The following is a 20,551-nucleotide window of genomic DNA, read 5'->3' as shown; positions in this document are numbered from 1 at the left end:
TAAACTCTTGAGAGGCCAGCAAGCACTCAAAAGGTCACCAAACTAAACTTAGATTTAAAAGTGGTCCCCTTAGGGGATGGGGAAAAAGTGCTTGCCACACAAGTATGAAGACAGGATTTCAGAACCCTATAGCCACGTAAGTGCCAGCCGGGTGTGGTAGCCAACAGTAATCCCAGCACAGAAGTGAAGAGAGGATCCCCTGGGCTAGCTGGCTAACCAGGCTGAATCAGCAAGCTCTGAGCCCAACCTGAAACATCTCAGTAAGCCAAGAATGATACTCCTACGTCCTACATATATCTGCATACATATACATACAAATATACCTATGTATACATACACACAAATACACATACACACGATACATATACACCTGCATACAAACACATACACATAATACAAACAAATGCACATATGCATATATATATATATACAGTCACCTGAATACATGCAGATATACACCTGCACACATACACATACCAATACACATACACACCTGCATATATACACATGCACACCTGCATACATACAGATATACACCTGCATATATACACATACACATGGACAATAAGGGGAAAAGAGTAAGATCCTCATAATGGACTGAATGGATTCATTGCAGTTTCCCCTTCCCCCATCCCTCACTGTCCCCATACCTTTGGGAAATACTATGCTAAGAAATGAAGTCTCTTCCAGCCAGCAAAGATGAAGATCTTCATTGAGAACTGAATCTGGAGGCCTGACGTGATGGCTCAGCAGTTAAGAGCACTGGCTGCTCTTCCAGGGGACCTGGTTTCAATCCCCAGCACCCACTGTAACTCCTCATGGCTCACAACCACCTAGAACTCCTGCTGCTGGGGATCTAACCCTCCTCTAGCCTCCAAGGGTACCACACAGACAGGATGTGCAGGCATATATATAGGCAAAACACAGGAACACACAAACTAATAAAATCAAGTTAAAACATTAAAACAAAAGAACTGAATTGTCCAGCATGTTGATCTTGGACAGCCTAGTCTCCAGAACTCTGAGAAATGAGCATCTGTGCTTTGAGTCCCCTGCCCCCAGTGTATAGGGTTTTCCTAGAGACCTCCAAGATCTGCTGAGGTGACCCTACCTTCTCTGACCTCACCAGCTCTGCAATCTTACAAGCTCACGGCCAGCAATCACACTGGCTTTCTCTGTGACTCCGGCTTCTGAGACCCTGTCCCCATCATTCCTGCCCCAGGCTCTTCAGTGGAGCTCTTCTGCTTCGGGTGTTTGTCTGTTTGTTTGTTTTGTCCTTTTCTTCTTTTGGTTTGTGTTTGGCAAACAAGGTACTTGTAACCCAGACAGGCTTACACCTTGCAATCTCTCTTCCTCGGTCCCACATTTACAGGTGGGTATGGGCTTCCTGCTTAGATTCCTTCCTACGCCTGAAGCAGAAAGCACACACTTGAGTGGCTACCAGGAAGCGATGCCCAGAGAAATGATCTATGTTACAGATACAGCAGGGAAACGGAATCCTTTCAGGAACATAGGACTGGGATGAAAAGGCCCTGGGTGGTCTGACTAGGGAAAGTTCAGTTGAAGGAGTACTGTAGGAAGGCCGGGGCCAAAGAAAGCAAAGGAGCTGATTATCCATGTCTCCCTCGTTTGAACTTCATTGTTATCACTGGCAATACAGCACCATGAATGTTATTGCTGCGATGAAAGATGTCACTCTGAATACAAAGGAGTCGGACGCACAGGGATAACTTCTTGGCAGATGGTACCTTCCCCGCTGACTTCTCCTCTGCCTTCCCAGAGCAAACATCCCCCCCCCCCCCAGCCACAGCATCCTCTGTTTGGTGTTAAGGATTAGTAACATTTCTGAGTATGATGGATTTAGTTGGCCAAAGAATTGACTCTAGAGTTCAGATTCAGCTTTGACCTGGATGACTTCAGAGTCTGGGAAGGGAGCCAGCAAGATTGCTTGGTCAACAAGGATTGCTCAGTGGGCAAGGCATGCCTTGCTGACAAGCCTGACAACCTGAATTCCATCCCCAGGACCTACATGACAGGAGAGAACAGACTCCCGAAAGTTGTCCTCTGACCACACACGTGTGTGGCACATATGTGTTCTCTCTCACACATACACGCATGCATACATACATATATACATACATACATTTTTTTTAAACCCTCTTGGGACGCCTGCAGTGCTATTTGGGAGGAAATCTTAAGTTGGAAAGAGGCAACTGCAGTTCTATGTGGGCCCTGGCTTGGACTTCCATGGCAAAGTGTCAGGTTTGTCCAGGCCATAGGCAGAAGTCAAGATAGTACTCAACCTTGTCAATAAAGTGATGGATCAAGCTTGACCCAACTCCAGTGATGGGTAGCTATGGTGGTTTGAATGAGAAGGGTTCCCATAAGCTTAGAGTGCTTGGTCTCTAGTTAGTGGAACCATTAGGGAGGGATTAGGAGGTGTGGCATTGTTGGAGAAAGTGTGCCCCTAGGGTGGGCTGTGAGGTTCCAAAAGACTGGCGTCATTCCTAGTTAGCCTGTGGATAAGGCTGTAAACCCTCAGCTACTGCTCCAGCATCCTGCCTGCCTGCCTGCCTGCCTGCCTGCCTGCCTGCCACCACACTCCCCACCATGATGGTCATAGTATACTCTAAACCTCTAGAACTGTAAGGCACAAAAAAATCTCTGTGAGCTGCCTTGGTCATAATGTCTCTTCCCAGCAACAGAAGAGGAACTAAGATGCTCTTCCTGTGAAGGACTGCTTCCTCCCTGGCAGGGAGCAGACACTGCACTCGGGTCACCAGTGTCTACTATATCTCTTCTCAAGGACAAATGTTACCTGTTAGCTTCATCCTGAGGAAGAAAGTAGAAACCCCAATCGATAGGTTAAATGAACAATGTGTACCAAGAACGTCCAATGCATTATATAAAGTCGATTAATGCAACTCTGGACACTGCGCATTGGAGCCTCTGCTTTGCTGGTAAAGAGGCACAACTTCAATCCCTGAGTTCAAGAAGCAGAGACATCTCTGGGAGTTCCAAACCATACCAAGTTCCACAACAGTCAGAACTGTGCAGAAGAGGCCTGTGTCTTCGTTACATTTCTATTGCTGTGAAAAGACACCATGACCAAGGCATCTTACAAAAAGAAAACAAAAATTTAGGCGGGGTGGTGGTTGCACATGCCTTTAATCCCAGCACTTGGGAGGCAGAGGCAGGTGGATCTCTGTGAGTCCGAGGCCAACCTAGTCTACAAGAACTAGTTCCAGGATAGGCACCAAAGCTACACAGAGAAACCCTGTCTCAAAAAAACAAAAGAAGAAAGAAAGAAAGAAGGAAGAAAAGAAATCATTTAATTGGGGGGCTTGTTTACAGTTCCAGAAGGTTAGTCCATGACCGTGACAGCAGGGAGCATGGTGACAGGAGGCATGATGCTGCAGCAGTAGCTAAGAGCTTACATGTAATCTGTAAATCAGAGACAGGCAGGCAGACAGACAGACAGAACAGGCTTCTGAAACCTCAAAGTAGCATGAGGCACTGTTTAAAGCAGCAAACCCTGCACACACACACACACACACACACACACACACACACACACACACACACACAAGATCCTAGGCCCACAGAGACTCAGTAAGTGGCTCTGAGAAGAGGCCAGAGGACTGATATTTTAAGCTTACACTTCTATCATCACCAAGGCTTGGGGAATTCTCCTAAGAGACATTGTTAGAATTCTCTGACTGAAGAGAGAAAGATTGCCATTTTGAGACAGTCTGACTTCTTTGACCAGAATATTCTTAAAGTCCTGGTCCTACAAGATCCTCCTCAACATCAGATTTCCAGATACTTAGGATCACATGTTTCTCCCATTGTTCCCACCCCTGCAAGCGTTTTAGAATTTAGAAAAGAAATGATTTGCAAAATGTTGTATTTGGTCTACAAACGAAAAGTTTCTGGTATTATCCTGCAGTACTATGGTAGTTTGAAAGAGAATGGCCCCATAGGTTCATATATTTGAATGTTTAGTCCCTAGTTAGGGGATCTTTTGGGAGGATTGGGAAGTATGGCCTTGTTGCAGAGGTGTGTCGCTGTGGAGTGAGCTGTGAGCGTTCAAAAGCTCCCCCACCAGCACTCTGCTTCCAACTTGCAGATCAGACAGAAGCTCTCAGCTGCGGCTCCAGCACCACCGCCTGCCTGCCTGCAGCCATGTGTCCCCACCCTGATGGTCATGGGCTCAACCTCTGAAACTGTAAGGAAATCACCCCATGAATGTTTTTTTTTTTCCTTTTGAAACAGGGTTTTTCTGTTAAGCCCTGGCTATCCTGGACTCACTCTGTAGACCAGGTTGCCCTCAAACTCAGCGATATATCTGCCTTTGCCTACTGAGCGCTGGAATTAAAGGCATGCACCACCACCGCCCAGCTAATTATTTTTTTTTTTATTTTTCTTTCTTTTTTACTCAATTTGTTTATTTGTTTGTTTATCTGAGACAGTGTTTCTCTCTGTAGCCTTGGCTATCCTAGAAGTCTCTGCAGACTAGGCTGGCCTTGAACTCACAGAGATCCACCTGCCTCTGCCTCCTGAGTGCTGTTTTATTCTTATAAACTGCCTTGGTCATAGTGTTTCTTCACAGCAATAGAAAAGTAGCTAAAACAGGTATGTTTAACTTGTGTACACATACACTTGGATATCAATTAATTACTTCTTTTCTGTATACAACCAATGTTGAGTTACTCAAACCCTACAACAGATCACCAAAGGCCATAAAATGATGGGGGGGGGCGTGCAAGTCTATGATCCCAGCACTCTGGAGACTGAGGCAGGAGGGTAAGGTGTTTGGAGTCCACCTACAAGTTCTAGGTCAGCCTGGGCTACATAAGAGACTGTGTTCAAAGTCCAAGAGTATCAGTGAAACATTTCTTAAAAGATCCAGTTAAAAAGGAAACAAAATAGAAATAAACAAGCAAACAAACAAAAAATAGGCCTGAGACTGGGAACACAGCTCCGAGGTAGAGCTCAGTAATATGGGGGAAAAGTAACAAAATGTCACTTCTGAGCCAATCAAGGTCACTGGAAGAGCACTCTACGGGCAGGTATTTCTGACTAGAGAAGCATACTGAGGCCAGCACTACACACCAGATGTACAGAAGCTCTTTGGTGACCTGGAGGCGGAGGCAGGCGGAGCTCTGCGAGTTCGAGACCAGTTCGGTCTACAAAGCAAGTTCCAAGACAGTCAGAACCATTACACAGAGAAGCTGTGTCTCAAAAAACCAAAAGCAAACAAACACACTGAAGGGACGAAGCAAGAAAATAAATCTCAAATCTTACAATATTTATTTAGTAAGCTTAAGTAATTCACTAGCTATTTCCCTTATAATCATAGTTGTGAAAGTCTATGTGTACAGGGGCTTTATCAGCATGTATATCCGGGTACTGCGTGTTTGGCTGCTGCCACGAAGGTCAGCAGAAGACATCAGACTCCCTGCAACTGGGGTTATAGATGGCAATGAGCCACCATGTGGGTGCTGCGAATAAAACCTGGGTCTTCTGGAAGAGCAGCCAGTGCTCCTCCTAGCTGCTGAGATCTCTCCAGCCCATAACTGTATATTTATACAATTATAATATCTCATGATTTGCTATTTAACTTGTTAATATATTTCATAAACATTAGTATCATATTAGTATCATAATAAAACCAAACTCATATTACCTCCAAATTAACCGCTGCCATCCCTACCATGGTCGCCAGTAAGGGAACACATGTAGGTTTCCCTGAACTGCAGGAAAGCACTGATTATTAAGTTATAGCTATGACAAGGGTAACCTGTGTCCTCACAGCAGAGTAAGTAAAGGTGGCCTCAGACACCTGCTTTCTGCTGGGCCCTCCTGCGGCTCTCATCTGCTCATTTTAGTGACCACCCGCCAGCTAGGAAAGCTAACCCTTTTGTAGACAGAAGCGTATCCCATCTCTCTCCCTGCTTCTCCCGTGTATATTAAAGTGGAATAAATGGTGACTGGATGCCTCGTTTGGGTGCCTCTGCCCCAGGACGTCTGGGAGAGCTCGCTTGGCAGCGTTCTCACGTTCTCAGAGACTGACTGCACCACGCTACTCCCACACTCCTACTAAGCAGGGTGAGCGTCCTAAGAAAGGCGCGAAAGAAGGCAAATCAAAACCTTCCCTAACAGAGATGTGTGGACCGGGCTAAGACAAACAAATAAAGCTTATCTTTTCCAGACGGGGTCTCATTCTGCACCCCAGGCTGGCCTCGAACTCACAGAGATCCTTCCCCTGTCCGATGATTTTGCAGGCATGTATCATCACACTGACTTCAGTAATGAAAATTTATTCAAGTTCCGGGACACATGTGACCTTTCCTGCCTCCCAAGCTATGATCTAGCTGTTTGTCTGTAAAGCAGTTTGGGATGCAATAAAAATGTCTTGCACAGGCTTCGGCACAAGACTTGAGAAAGGTGCTGGGGAAGTCAGATATGACGTACCCAAGAGTATCTCTAAGAGAGGTGAGAAAATAAGACAAACCCAAGTGTGGGTGCTAGCTAATCAAGGGAAAGTCCTCGATTTGTGTTTTTGTTGTTGTTGTTTTATTATTTCTTGTTTGTTTGTTTGTTTGTTTGAGGCAGGGTTTCTCTGTGTAACAGCCCTGGCTGTCCTGGAATTCTATAGACCAGGCTAGTCTCGAACTCAGGGATCCACCTGCCTCTGCCTCCTAAGCACTGGGATTAAAGGCGAGTACCACCATGCCTGGCTGATCTGTGTTTTAAACGAACTAGCCAAGGGTGATCTCCAAGACATCCCCAAGTTCCTTGAGATTTACATTCGAAACACCAAATCCCCAAACCAGTACCTTGCCACCTTTATCAGGAACAAGTCTAGCTATGACCCCAACAGTCTGTTTCCTACATTGCCTTTCTCCTCCTTGACTGGTTTGGTATTAACACATCAAAAAGCAGGAGCTGCCTTAACTTCAAGCCTGGATGCTGTGAAGAAGGCTTGCCAGTCACAGTTACAAAACTCAGTACAAAGGACTTCTCAGGAGGGACCTGCTGGGGTCCAAAAGAGCATCTCTAACAGCTTGGACCCCTCAACCACAGTACACTTGTTCATGACCAACCACACACACACATTTTAACCATCGGGAGGGATGGTACTTGGACCCCTCAACCACAGTACACTTGTTCATGACCAAACACACACACATTTTAACCATCGGGAGGGATGGTACTAGGAGGTGGCATTTCAGGGGTGATTCAGTTTTGGGGACTCTACCCGCAAAACTAATTTTCTTATCGAAGAGGCTCCAAGCTGGCTGTGGCAGCACACACCTATCAATCCCAGCAATAAGGAGACACTGGGACCACTAGCAGTTCAAGGCCAGCCTGTTCTACAGCACAGAGTCCCAGATCAGCCAAGAGCACAGCATGAGGCCCTGTCTCAAAAAAACATAAAGAGTGTGACAAACCCTTCAGTCCCAGTACTCAGGAGGCAGAAGCAGGCAGATCTTGGTGAGTTTGAGAGGGTATGGTGAGACCCCTGTTTCAAAAACAAAACAACAAAACAAAAAAGGCTCTCATCAGAACGGTAGGAAGATGGCGTTATGAGGAAGTGGTCCTGCATCAGATGCTAAATACACTGGTGGCTGGATAGTGGTTCTGTGGGTCGGAGTGCTTGTCTAATAGTCATAGAACCCTGGGTCCAATCCCGACACACACACAGACACACACACACACACAGACACACACACACACAGTTTTGATGTTTTTAAAGTTACACATCTCAAGTTCTATTGTTACAGCATCTCAGAGGACTAAGACTCTCTTTGCCACATTCTATGCTGTCCTCCCAATTGATTTGACTAAGCTAGCAGATCCCACATAGCACTCTGGTTTCAGAAAAAAGCACACTTCTGCAGTCTGGATAAGCAAATTTCCTCACATTTGTGACCTTTCAGAACTCTAAAACAGAACATCCTCACAAACCAAAAACCTGCTCCAAACCCCATGGAGTCAGTAGATGAGACCTACCCCCACTCAAGCGTGCTCCTTGGGTCTAAATATAAAATGTTCACCACAGTTCCATGTATTAAAGACTAGGTCTCTAGATTTGAGAGCTGCTAGAAGCTTCAGGAGGCAGGGCCTGGCTGTGGGAAGTTGGTGATGGGGCATGTCCTTGTCTTGTGTCCGTCCTCTCCCTCTCTGCTTCCTGGCGGCTGTGAAGAGCCTCTGTGCCGTGATGCGCAACTTCACCACAGACGCAGAGACACAGAGCATGATGACCACGGACTCAAAACTTGGAAAATGGAAGCCGAAATCAGTCTCTTTCTCTCCTTTAGTGGTTTATGTCAGACTTCTTGTCATCTGACTAAAATGATCTCAGGCAACCAGACTCTAAGAAAGGCCTTGGTATGTGGCTGGTCCTTGCTGATGGTTAAGCCATCAGCTTCCAGCTGACTTTGCCTTGAACCTGAGGTTCATAGGCATTAGACCTATATCTAAGACAATACAATAAGAAAGCCACAGCCTGAGCCCTCAACAGCCACCTGTCATTTGGGAGTATTCAGTTCACACACCAATCAACTCTGGTTCTCGAAATGGGCAAGAGATGCCAGCGGAAGCAGACGGAATTATGAACTAAGTATATAAAGAAAAGGCTAACCCCATTTGGGCCAGCCACAGATGAGCTACAGCAGAGGCTAAACCCTAAGTCTAACCCCAACCAGGCCAGCCACAAACGGACTACAGAAGAGGGTAAACCCTAAGAATAAATAAACCCAAGCATCTGTTGAGATAAAACCTAATACCTTGTAAATCTTGTATAATTCATCCTTAAAAGTGAGTCAGTAACAGTAATACTCGCTCTGAGCTCCTCACTAAAATTGAGTACAAAGTCTATCTTTAGAAGCTAGAGTGCTCTTTTTTTTAAAGAGTCTCCCAAGTGCCTCCCGCTGTTACTTACACACTGTCATGTCAATGACATTTGTGACCTACGAAAATGATCTCCAACTTCAGACACCAAGCATACCAAATGCTTCTCTCCCACCAGCTATGAGTTTATTTTGAATCACAAGAGATCTACATGTGTGCTTCAGCCAAGAAATTACAGCATCCGACCTTGGTGGGATGCAACAAGTGCTTCTCCTAGCTAAGGCATCACTCCTTTCTTTTGCTTTTTACGCAAGAACGGAGATTGAACTTAAGGCCTGAGCTATGTCTACAGTCCAAACACGATCCTTCAGCTCTTCACTCAGTAAATAAGATATTATCATCAAATTTCTTTAGGAAATATACATGAAAACAGTGACCTTATCTTTAATCAATGATATGAAATAATATATCAAATTTCTGATGTGAGCCAGTAACTAGGTTAATAAGAGACAAGTAAGCAAGTACCTGGGAGAACAGGCTGTATGTGGACACTGGTCTGTGGTCCTCTGAGTGCTTGGGCCTGGCGCTGTAGCCTGGGTACCAGTCCCACTCACAGGGAGAGGACAGTAAGACAGTACTCCGCACCCTGGAGGAGACAGGATGGTTACTAATTGCTTGCCCTCGGTTTGATGACATTCCCGGGAGTACAATCACAGCTCACCCTGTAGTATGGCTTTTAAATATACACACACTTAGAGAGCAGCCTGTATAAATAATCCATTTCACAACACCTATTATCCTCCAAAAGAAACCCAACATCCATTAGCAATCACACCCCACACACAATTTTCTCCCTGCCCTCTGATCCTAGGCAGTTACCAATTTCATTTGATTTTTTGTTTTTTTAACATTTTTTTAAAGATTTATTCATTTATCATGTGTACAGTATTCCTTCCATGTGTGCCCGCATGCCAGAAGAGGGCGCCAGGTCTCACTATAGATGGCTGTGAGCCACCATGTGGTTGCTGGGAATTGAACTCAGGACCTCTGGAAGAGCAGTCAGTGCTCTTAACCACTGAGCCATCTCTCCAGCCCTCCAATTTCATTTGTTTCTAGCAATTTACCTATTTTTTTAAATATTTATTTATTTATTATGTATACAATATTCTGTCTGTGTGTATGTCTGCAGGCCAGAAGAGGGCACCAGACCTCATTACAGATGGTTGTGAGCCACCATGTGATTGCTGGGAATTGAACTCAGGACCTTTGGAAGAGCAGGCAATGCTCTTAACCACTGAGCCATCTCTCCAGCCCTTTATTTTTTTTATAAGTCATTTCTTTTTAAAAACTTATCTATTTTTCTTTTATGTGTATTAGTTTGTTGCTTGTATGTCTGGGTACCATGTGTATGCAGTAAGTGCAGGGGTCAGAAGAGTGTTTTGGAGCACCTGGAACTAGATTCATGGGCAGTTGTTAGCCACCAGGCAAGTGCTGGGAATTGAACCCAGGTCTTCTACAAGAGCAACAAGTGCTTTTAATTGCTGAGCTGTCTCTCCAGCCTCCTAGGATTTCCTATTTTGTGTAAATGTCCACTACAATAGTGACAGCTATCCGGCATCTTCTCTTTAACTTAGCATCCCATATTTGAGGTTCATCCTTAGCATATCAGAAACCCATTGTGTGTGTGTGTGTGTGTTTGTGTGTTTGGAGAATTGCCCTTGCGGTTAAATTACTCTTGCAGAGGACCCAGGTTTGGTCGCCAATACCCATATAGTAGTTTATAATCTACTGTCACTCCATTTCCAGTGGATGCAGCACCTTTTAAAAACGATTTACAGGGGCTGGAGAAATGGCTCAGTGGTTAAGAGCATTGCCTGCTCTTCCAAAGGTCCTGAGTTCAATTCCCAGCAACCACATGGTGGCTCACAACCATCTGTAATGAGATCTGGTGCCCTCTTCTGGCCTGCAGACATACACACAGACAGAATATTGTATACATAATAAATAAATATTTAAAAGACTTTTAAAAAAAAACGATTTACATGCACCTGTGTGCCTATGCACGAAAGATCCCTTTCTTGGAGGCCAGAAAGGGGTATTGGGTTCCCTGGAACTACAGTTACAGGAGGTTGCAGGGACCCCGACATGGGTACTGGGAACTGAGCTCCAATCCTCTGCAAGAGCAGTAGGCTTTCTTTCTTTCTTTCTTTCTTTCTTTCTTTCTTCTTCCTTCTCTCTCTCTCTCTCTCTCTCTCTCTCTCTGTATGTATGTATGATCTATCTATCTGTTTATCAGGCTTTTCAAGACAGGGTTTGGGTTTAGGGTTTGGGGTTGTTTTTTCTCTGTGTAGGTCTGGCTGCCCTGGAGCTAGCTCTGTAGACCAGACTGGCCTCAAACTCACAGATCCGTCAGCCTCTGCCTCCTGAGTGCTAGGATTCGAAGCATGCACCATCACCACCTGGTGCAGTATGCATTCTTAACCATTGAGCTGTCTTTCCAGACCTCAATACTCTATTACTTCTAACAGCCATGAATGAAATAGCATCCCACTGTATGGACGTACCACAATCTATTAATCTACTTATCAACTGATAGACATTGGGCTAGGCCCAGCTCACCCGAGGATAATCCCCAAGTTCAAGAATTTCAGAAAATTTACCTTCTCTGTGTAGGGGGAAAAATTTAGCAGGTAAGAAAACAACTGAGAAACAGAGAAAACTTTTCCCCCTTTAACACAGGGTGTCAATATATAGCCTAGCCTGGCCTCAAACTCGTAACTCTATTTCTTCCCATCAAGTGCTAGGATTACAGATGTGTCCCCCAGGCCTGGTAGAAATATTTAATATGGTAAAATGTACATAATATTTAGTATATTAAAGCGAACAAAGAGAAAGAGATTCAAACTACAAAGGGATTTCCTTTATACAGTTTCAGGAAAACTGACTTACAGCACTCAGTTCCAGAACATTTAACCCTCCACATTCCTGCCCACTACCACAAGGGGGCAAGCTCAAACCTGGGCCTTACAGACTCCTCTGAGACAGTGGCAGAGAATCCTGCAGTGGGAGTAAGAATGTGCCCTCATGCGACTTCCAGACCCACACAAAAAGATACCAGCTCTCTGCGTTAACCCTCTCCTTCCCAAGCCACCAAACCAGAAGTCAGGGACGGTGTCGATTTTATTGATTTTATTTGTTCAGGCAAGAGGCCCGTTTCCCCCTCTCCAAGGACCAGCAGGAAGTGTAGACAGAGGCTAATCCAAGGTCATCTGGACTTCCTACAAAGCAAGCTGTGGAGCGGATCGAGCCCAGCCCATTTGCAGTTTCTATTATTACTTCCAAAGATAAATAAGCGGCAAACAAATCAAGATGTGCTTGGTTACGCCTTTGGCCTGAATGTGGAATTTTTCTGCAGGTATCAGGTCTAAACAGTTTCTTTTATTGAAACAGTTTGCTTTTTAGCAAAGCTTTTTGTGTGTCTATAACATCCTGGATTTAACTTTCTTACTTTTGAGGGGCAGGCAGGGGAAACAATCTCGTGTAGTCCCAGGCTAGCCTCAAATTTACTCTGTACCTTTTGGAATAAGTGATCCTCCCGCCTCCACTTCCCCACTGCTGAGATTATTGGCTCGCACCAGCATGCCCAGTTCATGGGGAAGGCTCAGGGGAAATTGTCCCTCTTCCTCAAAGATGTACAGGCAACAATCTCCTTTCCTCCCACTGAGATTTTGAGCAGCTTCTGGTAGAGGAGGAATTGAGACAAACAGCCAACAAGATAATCCGAATGTGCCAGGTCTCAAGACAGCAAGAGCAATGGAAATTGAGTCTCTGGATACTGCTTCCTGTGTGGTCCTCACACCAAACCCGCAGCATCATCTGTCCCCTCTCTATCATCTATGTGTTGGAAATGCAGAGTAATAGGTTGAAGGACTAGAGTTCAAGGGGAAGGGGGTAGTGATGTAATGATACTTTTATTTTGAAAAATAAGAAAAATAATGACAATAACTTCGGGACTGGAGAGATGGTTCAATGGTTAAGAGTACCGGCTGCTCTTCCAGAGGATCCAAGTTTGATTCCCAGCACCTACATGCTGCTCACAACCCTCGGTAACTCCAGTTCTAGGGAATACAACAACATCCTCTTCTGGCCTCTGTGAGCACCAGGCATGCATGTGATATACAGACACATACATGGGCAAAGCACCATACACATAACAGCAACTTTTAAAATTTAAAGAAAGTAAGCTGGGCAGTGGTGGCGCACATGAGTAATCCCAACACTCAGGAGGCAGAGGTAGGTGGATCTCTGTGAGTTCAAGGCCAGCCTGGTCTACAGAGTGATTTCCAGGACAGCTAGAGTTACACACAGAAAAGCCCTATGTTGGAAAAGAAAGAAAGAGAGAGACGGAGGGAGGGAGAGAGAGAGGGAGGGAGAGAGGGAGGGAGGGAGAAAATTTGATAAGACTCCACTAAAGCTATATTTGATTAGAAAGAAAACAACAATAATAAAAATATTTTTTTAAAAAGATGCCAGATGTGATAGTACATGCCTTTTATCCCAGCACTCAATAGACCGAGGCAGACAGATACCTATGAGTTTGAGGCTAGCCTCAACTACATCATTAGTTCTTAGACAGCCATGCTACATAGAGAGACCCTGTCTCAAGAAACAAAAAGCAAACAACAACAAAAATCATCTGTTCGTTACAGCATGACATTGTCACACTTCACTTTCAGAAGAAGACAATAAATGGTATAATAATAAGTAGTAATGTCTCCAAATTCTATCACAGACCTAAGACTTATCAAAGAAAAAAACTTTGTCATATATATATATATATATATATATATATATATATTCCCTTTTACAGACGGGGGAAACGTCTACCTCAACCAAATATCTAGAGAACAATGAGACTGGCATTTGTAGCTAAGTCACTGTGCTGTGGAGGGGCTGTCCTGTGCACAGTGGAATGTGGTGATGCCCTAGCCTTTCCCACTCAATGCCAGCACCAACCTTGAATTCTAACAACAAAAGAATGCCCCCAAGGCATTATAAAATGTCCCTTGGAGTGGAGGGCAAAATCCTTTTCCTATTTGGAAAAGCACTGGCTCTCATAATTCTAGTGCTTTCTCACAGGGAAATGGAACTATAAATAAATCCGCTCATTTCTCTGTATTTTCTACATCCTCCATAATGAATATATAAGGGAGCCAGCACCTTTGATTTAAAAAAAAAATCCCACTTATTAAAGAATCCTCACATTGGCTGGTGATCGCTCTTGGGTAACTCGTGCCGCTTAAAAATAAAATGCAGGCCCAGAAAATATTGTCTCCCGTGCAAGCGCCTTAAAGAACAGCTGCTCATTGGGCAAAGAAACAAGGGGAGGACCTCAGCCATGTTTGTGCTTAGACCCACGAACCTGCAAAAAGAGAACTAAACTTTCTCCAGTGTGGCAAATCAGTGGGCTTCACAAAGAATGGTGATGGGAAAACTATGTCAGGCCAAATATCCCTGAAACATAGTATCACACACACACACACACCTCACCAAGCACTGAAATACAGAACTACAACCCACAACTGCTCATGCACCATAATGAAAGTAATTTGCACTGTACAGAAAAGAAAGAAAGAAGGACATATACGACATTGTCTTTATCCATAAGCATCGCTACATCTGTAGATCTTTTTTTTTTTTCTCCAAAAACACAGGACTGGGGAAATGGCTCAGCAGTTAAAAGTCCTTGTCATACAAGCCTGGCACCCTGAGTTCAAATCCCCTGAACCCGTGTAAAGGTGGAAGGGGAGAGCATATCCTTGAGGGCTGTCTTCTGACCTCCACATGTGTGCTGTGGCACAGATGCCACCAACACACACACACACACACACACACACACACACAGAGAGAGAGAGAGAGAGAGAGAGAGAGAGAGAGAGAGAGAAACTGAAAAGCTAAGTATTAAAAGTGTGTTCTTAACATGCCATTACTTCATCTTCTCAGAAGTTCAGTATCCTGCTTTTGATATTTTTAAGTCTGTTTGAAAGCACTATATATACCAAGAAAGAAAGAAAAAACATTTTCAATGACAAAGCCCATGCTGTTACCCCCATGAGAGAGCAGCCCTTTTCTCTCTCTGGTCCCCCAAACAGCCAAAACTTGTTCCCATCATCAGGAGAGAAACGTGACCTCCTCTGCTTACCCAGGATGCTGCCAAAGGTTTACGTGTCTCCGGCTCTCAGGCAGAAGTTCTCTTTTGTTAAGTGGGGTAATGCCCACCGCCGCTTCCAGAATAGCCACGTATTTCTTGTACCTCATCTTGTCTCTCTCAGTACACGGTCCTGTAGATTTTGGTCACTGTTCAGCTAGAACAACTCAGTTACCATTTGCTCTACTCAAGGCTACTGCTCCTTTCTTCCCAGCGCTTGGTTGGTCTCCTTAGCTAGACCTGTCCAATCAGTTGGGGGGGGTGGGGGAGCCAAGCCAGGGAGGATGAAAAGAGGTCTTTCAGATCTCACGATGTGAGCATTAGGTAAAGCTAAAGAACGCTGCATAAAGCACTTCTGGAAATGATCTGCAGGGCTGAGGGTGGCTTTAAACACAGCATCTAATGTACACTCCCCGATTAATCCATGCACAAATCTTTGGGGCCGCTAATCCTTCACGCACTAATGGCGTAGGAGGTGATTGATCTCAGGACCTGGTAGTAATTGGTCAAAAGCCTACTTGCCGTTGAATGTATTAAAATCAGAGACAGATTTGCTCTTCCTGCAAATCCCTCCTGGAAAGCTGTGCTTTGGCAAATGAGAAAGGAATTCCAGCTGCCATCTTAGGGCAATGCCCCTCTGTTGCGAACAACCTGCTTGGGCCAACAGCAAAGTCTAATTAATTACAAACAATTCCGGTTGGTTGGCTGGATTCTTTTTCTTAATTGAATGACTATTTTTATGCTTTTCTAAATTATAAAAAAACTAATGTATATTGATTGTACAAAATAATGTGTTTCATCACAGTATTCTCATACTGTTTCTTTTATGATTATTGTTTTGTTTTGAGACAGGGTCTCTCTAGGTAGCTCAGGCTAGCCTCAGACTCATGGTGATCTCCCACCTCAGCTTCCTAAGTGATGGGATTACAGGCCTATGTGCCACATTCTGCTCTATTCTTTTGAAATATCCTAAAGGTCAAGATAGATGAGCTCTGTTAGTGTGAAAATATCTAGACCAGAGAGACTTAGGATCTACCTCCCTCCTTCTCCCCCTTTTAAGGACCTCTTCACTCGCAGCTCGTTCACAAGGTAAAGTGAACCCCATCCAACCTGGATGTAACCCCCTGTGGGACACGGTACACACGATCCAGGATAGATTATTGGGTTTTTTTTTTCTAAGATGAATATGACTTTAAAAGAGGCGTGATAGAACTGGGGAAATGCTATTGCTCTTGCAGAGGACCTGGGACTGGGTCTCAGGAGCCCCATGGTGGCTCACAACCATCCAGAACTCCAGTTCCAGGGGACCCGATGCCTTCTTGTAATCTCCACGCGCACCAAGCATCCATGTGGTCCACATAGACACATGCAAGTAAAAGACTCGTCCAAGAAAATAAATAAATAGATCTTTTTTAAAGAAAATTAAAATAACATTAAAAAAAAAAAAAAAAACGGGGAATGCCTTCTTGCATTGGTGTCCGTTACCATGGCTGGCAGGCAGACAAGACTGCTAGCAGTTCACATGTCCCACCTCATAATGTCAGCTCTTCACAAGACACTGAGAAAAACAGCACCAAAAAAAATGTCATCCTTTGGGCTTCTAGATGCAGCTATGTCTAAGGCAATTGCCGTCCCAGGAGACCCCTGCTAGACTTACTAAAGCGAGCAAGCTGACCTGCATTGGCTCTCTCATTTTAGTTTGGTCTTGTCACTTTGAAAGAGTTGACTCACACACTCCTCCCTCACCAACTTTTTCAAGTTGTGGGGTGTGTCCCCCTCATTTAATGTGCTTGAGCAGCAGACAGGAACCATGCTGTCATTGTCTAAGCAAAACATACAAAGAAAAACCGGAGGAGCCATCGCGTAGCACTTCTGAACAGCACAGATGTCCAGGAGTCACAGGCTTCCCAATCCCCACTCTTGAACGCCCTTCTGTAAATGTTCTCGGCTCAACAGCCAGTCTTTGAAACTCTCTCTCTCTCTCTCTCTCCCCCTTTCTCTCCCTCTCTCTCGGCTTAGATTAGTAGTCTCTCAAATTCTTTGGGATTCCACAAGATAACATTAAACTGTGTATTTCTTAATCTTTTTCCTGATATTGTGACCAGACACACCTGACAAGAACCAACCTGAAAGAGGAAAGGTTAATTCTGGCCCATGGTTCAGAGGTTAGAGTCCATCATGTCAAGAGAGACATGGCGGCGGCTTACAGAAAACAGAGAGAAAGACAGTACTCAGCAGTCCTTTTTAAAGCTTTTCCGCTTTTTGCTTCAACCCAGGACCCTAGCCCGTGGGATGCTGCTGCCCACATTCAGGGGGAGTCGAGCCTCCTCAGTTAGGCCTCTCTGGAAACCATCACTGACACACCCAAAGGTGGCCTCCTTACACAGTCAAGCTGACAACTGAAGCTTACCATTTCCTTACAATTTTGAATGTTTATGGATTATTAAATGAAAAGTTCAGTGTCAGGTGTGGGATACCTCCTTATGAATTATTGCTCAGGGAGGCCCCAGAAGGCCCTCAAAACAACACATACTACTGCCATTTCTGTTGGTTGCCTGCCTGAACTAGATAGGAAGACCCCGTTACTAAAGACAACACATTCTGCCGCAGAAGACCACACATTCTGTTGCAGAACACAGGGAAGTCAAGCTAGCCCTGATTTGCTAGTTAGGTTTCACAGGGCTAGAAGGGGATGCACGTGGCGGTGCAAGCTGCTGGGGAGGCAGGGGAATCACTAGAATTACCCAGCGGTGACCCCTCAGTACCACAAAACTGACCTGTCAGGCAAGATGTGCCCGCTGGTGTAGCAGCAGTATGAAGGCTACGGGAGCAACCAACAGCGTTCTGATTGATCTGAAGCCTGCTTCACAGGTGAAACTCGTGCCTGGTACTATAAACCTGGTCAAAAGCTCCTGTCTCAAGAGGTTATAGGCTCTAGAGTTCAAATATGTTTATACCTGAAAAGTAGTTCTAGTCCTAACTCTGGTCAGAGAAGCTTATTTTTGCATTGGGTAGGATGCAATACAAACGCTAATAATAATAATAATAATAATAATAATAATAATAATAATAATGTGACTGTTGAGTATTCAGCCCTAAATGGGCCAACTATATCAAACTCCCTCCCCCACCACGGCTCAGGAAACACTGAAGAACAGAGTGTAGAAAAAATATAAGAGCCAGAGGATGGGGAAGAAGACTGAAATGCTGTCCTCTGGACATAACTGCTGCACTCGGACTCACGACAGCGATGATTACTAGAACCATATAAGCCAGTAACATCGGTCAACATTCCAGGAGGTTGCACTAATTTGATCCCACAGGTTATAGAGAAGAGGTGAAGTTGGCAGGAACTTTGTTGGGAGGTATCCAAAGGGGGTAGGAGCAGGACAGTTAGGGGTGGGGAGGATCAAGATACAATGTATACATATGCATAAGCTTGTCAAAGAATAAATAAAAGACAGTCAAAATCCAAGTGTTTATGATTTTATATATTTACAATATTTACCCTGAGAAATATAGTTTCTTTTTTCAAGATGAGGTTTCTCTATGTAGCTCTGGCTGTCCTGGGACTCACTCTGTAGATAAGGCTGGCCTCAAACTCACAGAGCTCTGCCTGCCAAGTGCTGGGACTATAGGTGTGTGCCATCAAGCTTGGCTCATTCTCGTATTTTTAAGATGAGAAGGTTGAGGAGATACAAGATATGATTTCTGCTAACAGCTATAATAGACCAAGAGCTCATTTCACTCTATCTGATTAAGCAATTAACATCCTCTAACCACAATACGGGGCAGAAAAACAAGGGACAAGCCATTCCTACTGAAATAGCTCATTTCCAGTGTGCCTGACTGTTACTCCCACTGGTTGCTTTGCAAACAATTAGTGCCAGTTAGTCACAAGAATCCTATTGTAGGGGGAACTTGAGTTTGGCTGGCTACAGCTGCCGCCCCTGAGGGAAAGTTCCATACAGCCCGCATTTAATCACACAGGAAGACATAATTACACTTGGGCATCAGACTTTGTTCTGGCAAATTGTGTTTCTAATGAGTGTGATAAAAATTACTGCGTAGCCCTCCCAAATAAGAGGCCTGAGCTAACTAACCACAGCAAAAAAAAATCCAGTAGCACTGGCTGCCCGTGGAAGCCGTTTTACCACAGTGAAAGGGGCAGGACGCTTTGGAAGTGGCGTGTCGCCGAGTGTCATCTGCTACTGGAATTTTTTGACCCCGACATTTAACACAGAGCTCTTACAAAATGATTCTCATCCATGATGACCTCACACGAAGTCAAAATTGGGTATTTCTTTAGGAAAATAATTATGCGTTAGGAAATAGGATAATGAATTAACTTTCCTCTTACAAATGAGATTCTCCGGCTTTCTAACATATTTATTCATCCCCTTTACATTCATCTGTGTGTGAATTCCTCTGTAATACGGACAATAACACAGAAAAACTTAATCCGGACAAAATACCCCTCCCTTATATGTGGTGTGTTCTTTATCCTTCTGAAGGATTTTTAGAAATTTTTAGTATTTATGTGGCTAATTCCCTTAGAGTTCTAGAGGTTCTTCTCCCCACCCCCTCTCAGCTGCATTTCTCTGTGTAGCCCTGGCTATATCTCTCCTGTAGACCAGACTGGCATCAAATTCAGAGATCCATCTGCCTCTGCATCCCCAGTGCTGGGATTAAACGTGTGTGCTGAGACAGGCTTTGAGTTCTAGAAATTCTTTACACCTACAACCACTGTTTTAAAATCACCTAAAGCAAACAAAATAAAAACCTTCGATGAAGCTCCACTGTCTCAGAATGGCTATCCTGCCTGCACAGGAGTTCAGTGAATTACAGTTTGGGACTAGGCAAGTGTGTGAGTGAATTCATTACCACTGAATGTCTTGTTTGTTGTTTGTTTGTTTTAGTTTGTATGTTCCTTTGTTTGTCGAGATAGGGTCTTGATATGTACCCCAGGCTGACCTAGAATTCACTATGTAGCCCAGGCTAGCTCACAACTCCAGATGCTCCTCCTACCTTTGCTTCACAAGTGCTAGGATTACAGGTATTTGTCAGGAGCTATTTAAATTTTAGAATATACCTGGATCCCAAATAAGCCTTAGGATCAAGTTCTCTTTCCAGAAGATTAAAACTGAATGTGGAGGCTGGAGAGATGGCTCAGCAATTATAAGCCCTGGATGTTCTTCTGAAGGACTTGAGTTCGATTCTCAGGACTGACATCTACCTGCAACACCAGCTGATCCAATGCCCTCCTCTGGCCTCCAAGGGCAGCTGCACACGTGGCCTCCACTCACACAAAGACACAAAATGCACATAAATAAAAATATATCTTTTAAAAACTGGTTATAAACTGGGCGATGGTCGTGCACACCTTTAATCCCAGCACTCAGGAGGCAGAGGTAGATGGATCTCTGTGAGTTCCAGGACAGCCAGGGCTACACGGAGAAACCCTGTCTCGAAAAACCAAAAGCA

The 20,551-nt window shown here is 44.5% G+C and overlaps 1 protein-coding gene across 2 annotated transcripts in view; it reads right to left on the bottom strand.

Moving 5' to 3' along the window:
• The window catches only part of Tjp2 (tight junction protein 2), a 127,367-nt gene that overhangs the window by 92,902 nt on the left and 13,914 nt on the right, over window positions 1-20,551 (bottom strand). The window contains exon 1 of one of the 2 annotated variants that reach the window (XM_041660777.1): window positions 9,385-9,449. The exons of the other annotated variant lie outside the window; for it this stretch is intronic. The gene's annotated coding sequence lies outside the window, so the exon portion shown is untranslated. Of the gene's footprint in view, window positions 1-9,384; window positions 9,450-20,551 lie in introns of those variants that run through there. 2 annotated transcript variants of the gene reach the window in all.

This window comes from Microtus oregoni, unplaced genomic scaffold (genome assembly GCF_018167655.1).
Source record: "Microtus oregoni isolate MIOR12 unplaced genomic scaffold, Mior012 000012F_ref0000307, whole genome shotgun sequence".
In the NCBI taxonomy this organism is placed as follows: domain Eukaryota; kingdom Metazoa; phylum Chordata; class Mammalia; order Rodentia; family Cricetidae; genus Microtus; species Microtus oregoni.
This window is presented reverse-complemented; position numbering and strand designations above follow the sequence as displayed.